We start from the raw sequence: 6011 nt of genomic DNA, 5'->3' as shown, positions 1-6011 counted from the left end.
TCTGTTTTTGGTGTTTCTAAAATAATCAGTTTCTTTCTGTACATGGATCTGTGGGTTCCAATACATGGGTGCTGACCATCTGCATCCCCGGAACTGTGTGTATTGTGCTTTGCTGCATTTCCATATGCTGTCTCTTATAGTCCAAGCCCAGAATAAACATCCGGCTGCTGGCTGATGCCAAAAAAATCCTTGGGCTAAATGACTTAGGACATTGGGCTAGTTCCAATGTTGTTTTTGGATGATCTTGGAGACATGAATCTTTAGGATAGAAAATTAACCTTGTGACTGCTAGCCATGAAATAGTTATCAAAAAAGAAGGAACTGTTTCTCTAAACTCCTGAGTGAGCACCCCAAGAAAAATACTCGTAAGATGATGATCCAGATGAGAGATGACTACCTGTCTCTCTAATCTCATGATCATGTTAGGGGATGGGACAGAGTAAGGTAAGAACATACTCCTCACTGAGCATTGAGGGAAATAGCTCTGAACCAAAGAGGGAGAAATATGAATGGAGGGGTGGTGGTAGGGATGAAGGATGTGTCTGTCAAGGTCAGCTGCACTGGGATCACTGCATAAGCCATACATCTAATGTCACCACCAGTTAATACAATCCAAACATTCCGAGAGGGTTTAGCCTATCATTCACCATCCTACTTTCTCCATGAGTTCATTCTATAATCTGGAATGACTGGGTTTCTGCAGGGAGGGATATAGGTATGAGGGAATAAGCTGCTTTCTTCCTTGGAGGCAATACTGTCTATATATATGCCTAAGGTATGGAGGATCTTCTGAGTGCTGTCAGCGAGGATCTTGGTATGTGGTTAATGCTGATGACCAAAGCTGGAAGAATTGCATTAGTTACTTGCTGGAAGCCAATCACCTCCACCACAGCAATTCACTAAGAGCGAGTCTCCATATTCTTGATGTGTGTGCACAGTAAAATCACCTGGGGAGCCTCACCCCAGACCTGTTAATTATATCAGAATTTCTAGGGGTGGCCTAAATTCATCTTAGAAGTGGTTGTAATATGTAGCCAGGGTTGCAAAACACCAAAATCATAGAACTCCTCAGTCTAGAAACATAAACCCAGAATATTCAAGAGATACCTAGATATTGAAAGAGAAACAGAAAAGGAGACGATGTCTTCTTTGTCCATATGAGATGCTGGATTTACTCTCACCATATTACATTTTTATAACATTCAGTGGGCATGCCTGAAAACTGAGTTAGGCCAATGAGATGTTCTCTCTCAGGAATTGGAAGGGAGACACAAAGGCAATGGTTCAGAGTAAGTTGGGGCATGGTGGTCATTATGAGTCTATGGTAAGTAGATAAACCTACAGATTTATCAGGTAGGAGAGACTCAGCGCAAATTGGTCAGGAGAGGGAAAAGGATGAAAGAACAGTTGGAGAAGCAGGAGTCTCATGGGGTACAGGGGCAGAGGAGGATGGTCAGTCCTCAGAGATGCCATGATTTTTCACCTTGCTGAGTCTCTCCCTACATTGCATTGCTGAAGAATCCTAACTATGCCATGACCTCCATGGTGGGGTTCAGGATCTGAAGGAGAGGCCGACACACAAATGAAAATGCTATACAAGAAACATGAATTTAGAAGGCATTGGTGGCCAGGTGGAGCCTCTTTCTTGAAGAGACACACTGAGACCTGGGCTTATCCGCTTTTTATTCAGTTTTAGATACACACCTTGCCCTCAGTAAAGCACAGCAAACAGGTAGCAGACAGACCATCTCTAAGGTCAGTAAAGATCAGTAAGGCCCAGTAAACATTTACTTGGAGGCTATCAGGTCAGGAAATTGCTTTGAGCCACCACTATCACAACATGAACAATCGGTGCTTAGATTCAGCTCAGCTAATGTTCAAGGTACATCTGTTTTCCGTGTTCCTTGGTGTGCTCTCATGATAGTATTGGCAAGCGGTGGCTTCCCACATACTGGTAACTAGAACTCTGATTTAGAACCCTTAAGTGAGAAAGATGCTGTTTCCTCTCATATCTTCAAGCCTGGCATATACCTGTCTCCTTGTCTGGAATGCCTTTCCCTTTCCTCTCTGTCACTCAAACACTTAATCCTGTTTTAAGAACAGTTTGAATGTCACTCCTATTTGGTCCCCCAGAACAGTGGTCGGCAAACTGCGGCTTGCAAGCCGCGCTTTGCCGCTCTGTTGACTAATGAGTTTGCCGACCACTGCCCCAGAACAAGCTACAGCCCACTCTTTGCCGACTCTTTACTGACACAGGATTTTACTCCTATCTCTGTTTATTCCTTTACATGTTAACTTATAATTTTCTCTTTGTCTCCTTTACTCAGTTTTGAGCCCCTTAAGGATAGAAGTTATGTCTGATTTATATTTTTCACCATATCTTAAAGATCAATTGGGCCTGAGTTTGTTGAACTTTCTGTTTTCTCATATGCTCAGAAGAGGGTTGACAAATATAAATCTTTCCAGAATTGGATCTTTAGCTTGCCCCAGGTAATAAGTAATTTCCCCAGGTAATTTATTTTAAATATCTACTAAAAGCCCTTAGTAGAAACTTCTCCTCTTCTGTCTTCAAGCATAATGCTCTCATAGAAAATGTAAAAGGGATCTAAGACATAAAAATATTTATTAGTTTATTAAATGAAACCTGTTTTATTATTTAATGTTGATATGCCTATACAAACAATTAAAATGAGCTAGTTAGCATAACTGCCCCAAACACGAGATTTTGAAATGAACATGTAATTGTTACTATAGTGACACAGTTGTTCTTATGCACCATGACTTGAGTTGCATCAGTGGTTGTATAAATACTTGCCACTTGGAATCAAATGGAACTGTATTTTGTATATCTGCCTGAGCCAATTATGTGATACCCATGATTCTATCTCAAACTCCATGGACAGTATATAGACTTCTTATTATAGTGGGAGTTTTTTTGGCTGCAATCCTTGATTTATGACTGGATGCCTTCCAGAGGGGGTAGTGGGTCCTGTGCTATAATCCATTATTGTCCAATCAGAAAGCCAGTAATGAGCCAAACTGAACCCACTAAATTGAAAGTAGTTTTAAATGTAAAACGTTTTCTCTTATTTATAAAATATATCCTTTGTCCTCATTCCTCACTCCCATTCTCCCCACTTTTCCTACCAGTAAGCAATCACTCTAATCTGCACAGTGTCTATTTTCTGTATGTTTTTTGCAAAACATATAATGATGTTTTGTGTGCAGGTGCTTTTATTTCATTTATTCTTTTAAATTTTTGAGAGAATAGTAGATTTACATGACTTTGTAGGAAACAGTACAGAAAGATATCATGTACCTTTAACCTAGTTTTCCCCAATGGTAACAACTTGAAAAGATAGTACAATATCACATTTTGATAGTGTCATATACATAGGAACATATAACATGGCCCCGCAGATGCATAACTTCATTTGGGGACAGCAACAGAAAAGATGAGAAAGTTGATGGGAAATGTAATTTATAATCTGTGGTACCTGTGGCAGAGTTTCAACTTTACTTCTTTATTGTAACACCTCCCAAATTGCTTTCCTAGTCCAAGCTTACATGGTTCTTGCTCTGGCTAGGGGAAATGGCAAGGGAGTATGAGATAAATTGTGAAAGAATGAGAAATAACAAACAAATTTCATGAGAGGAAAACATTGTGTGTGTGTGTGTTTAAATTTATACCATACCTCCCTAGAGAAGAATGGGGTGAAGTTTCCCAAAATGTCTTAGGGCTACATAAACCTAAAACTGAACTGAAAACATAGTCTTCTATCTTTTAATACTTGTAATTCAACAAAACTGAAGAACAAATAAATTTAGCTTAGAAAAAAAGTGTTCCGTATTGAAAGTTGATGCTTTGGAAAAAGTTGATCAAGAAGTAGAGAATGGGGAACTTTCCAGAACGCTCGGTGAGAGGTGGAGGAGTGGAGGCTGCCTGAGCTGCGCGCAGCAACGCGCTCTTTCCAGTTCCTCCACGCCTGCCTCGGCCAGCTCACCGGCTGTCAAAAATGGTGAAAGGAACTACTTACTGTGATGTTTTGGGGGTCAAACCCAATGCCACCCAGGAAGAACTGAAAAAGGCTTATAGGAAGCTGGCCTTGAAGTACCACCCTGATAAGAATACAAATGAAGGAGAGAAGTTTAAACAGATTTCTCAAGCTTACGAAGTGCTCTCTGATGCAAAGAAAAGGGAATTATATGACAAAGGAGAACAAGCAATTAAGGAAGGTGGAGCAGGTGGTGGTTTTGGTATGTTTTTTGGAGGAGGAGGAAGGATGCAGAGAGAAAGGAGAGGTAAAAACGTTGTGCATCAGCTCTCCGTAACCTTAGAAGACTTATATAATGGTGCAACAAGAAAACTAGCTCTACAGAAGAATGTGATTTGTGACAAATGTGAAGGCCGAGGTGGTAAGAAAGGAGCAGTAGAGTACTGTCCCAATTGCCGAGGTACTGGAAAGCAAATAAGAATTCATCAGGAAAAAAAAAAAAAAAAGAATTCATCAGATAGGCCCTGGAATGGTTCAGCAAATTCAGTCTGTGTGCATGGAGTGCCAGGGCCATGGGGAAAGGATCAGTCCTAAAGGTAGATGTAAAAGCTGCAACGGAAGGAAGATAGTTCGAGAGAAGAAGATTCTAGAGTTCATATTGATAAAGGCATGAAAGATGGCCAGAAGATAACATTCCATGGTGAAGGAGACCAGGAACCAGGTCTGGAGCCAGGCGATATGATCATTGTTTTAGATCAGAAGGACCATGTTGTTTTCACTCGACGAGGAGAAGACCTTTTCATGTGTATGGACATACAGCTGGTTGAAGCATTGTGTGGCTTCCAAAAGCCAATAGCTACTCTTTTTTTTTTTTTTAAAGTATTTTATTGATATTTCACAGAGAGGAAGGGAGAGAGATAGAGAGCTAGAAACATCGATGAGAGAGAAACATCGATCAGCTGCCTCCTGCACACCTCCCACTGGGGATGTGCCCACAACCAAGGTACATGCCCTGGACCGGAATCGAACCCGGGACCTTTCAGTCCGCAGGCCGACGCTCTATCCACTGAGCCAAACCGGTTTCGGCAGCCAATAGCTACTCTTGATAACTGAAGCATAGTCATCACTGCTCATCCAGGTCAGATTGTCAAGCATGGAGATAACAAGTGTGTATTAAATGAAGGCATGCCAATTTATCGTAGACCTTATGAAAAGGGTCGCCTAATCATTGAATTTAAGGTAAACTTTCCTGAGAATGGCTTTCTCTCTCCTGATAAACTCTCTTTGCTGAAAAAACTCCTACCTGAAAGGAAGAAGTAGAAGAGACTGATGAAATGGACCAGGTAGAACTGGTAGACTTTGATCCAAATCAAGAAAGACGGCGCCATTACAATGGAGAAGCATATGAGGATGATGAACATCATCCTAGGGGTGGTGTTCAGTGTCAGACCTCTTAATGGGGCCAGTGAATAACACTCACTGCTGGCATTTTATATACAGTAGTGAGTGAGTGAAGGACTGTAACCATAATATGCTCACTACTTGCTATTGTTTTTGTTTTAATATTCAAGTATAGTAGTGTTTTAAAAGTTAAATGAAGAATAAACTTAAATATAAAAGCTCTGAAAAAAAAAAAGAAGTAGAGAATGAAGACAGAGATGGGAAATTTCTTGGTCCTTTATGAGGATCTTCTGCACATAGCCAAGGGGCTGATTACTCTGATATTTTGGTCATCTCCCATTTGATTAAAAACCCATGATTTTTCAAAATGATTAACTATAATTTTCTTTGGGTAGATGGCCACCAGGTTATTGTTAGTTCTATTATCTGGTAATGAGAAAAAGCACAAATTATTACTAAAAGTAATTATTTTTCTTTTCTCCTTGTTATACACGTTAACTACCACTGCTCTTATACATGGTGGTCTTGGCATGGGTGGTTTCAGGACAATAGAAAGGAAGTAGAGATAAGTGCTACCTGAGCTTGGAAGTTTGGGGCAAAAGAAGACCTAAATGT

At 40.4% G+C, this 6011-nt stretch overlaps 1 pseudogene across 1 annotated transcript; it reads left to right on the top strand.

The window, feature by feature from the left end:
- The first annotated feature begins 3930 nt into the window (after nt 1–3930).
- On the top strand, nt 3931–5476 carry LOC308246266 (dnaJ homolog subfamily A member 1-like; annotated as a pseudogene). Its single transcript has 2 exons — nt 3931–4874; nt 5085–5476. The product of its transcript is annotated as a dnaJ homolog subfamily A member 1-like (transcript).
- The last annotated feature ends 535 nt before the right edge of the window (nt 5477–6011 follow it).

The sequence above is a fragment of the Plecotus auritus genome, assembly GCF_963455305.1.
Source record: "Plecotus auritus genome assembly, chromosome: 4".
NCBI classification, from domain to species: Eukaryota; Metazoa; Chordata; class Mammalia; order Chiroptera; family Vespertilionidae; genus Plecotus; species Plecotus auritus.
This window is presented reverse-complemented; position numbering and strand designations above follow the sequence as displayed.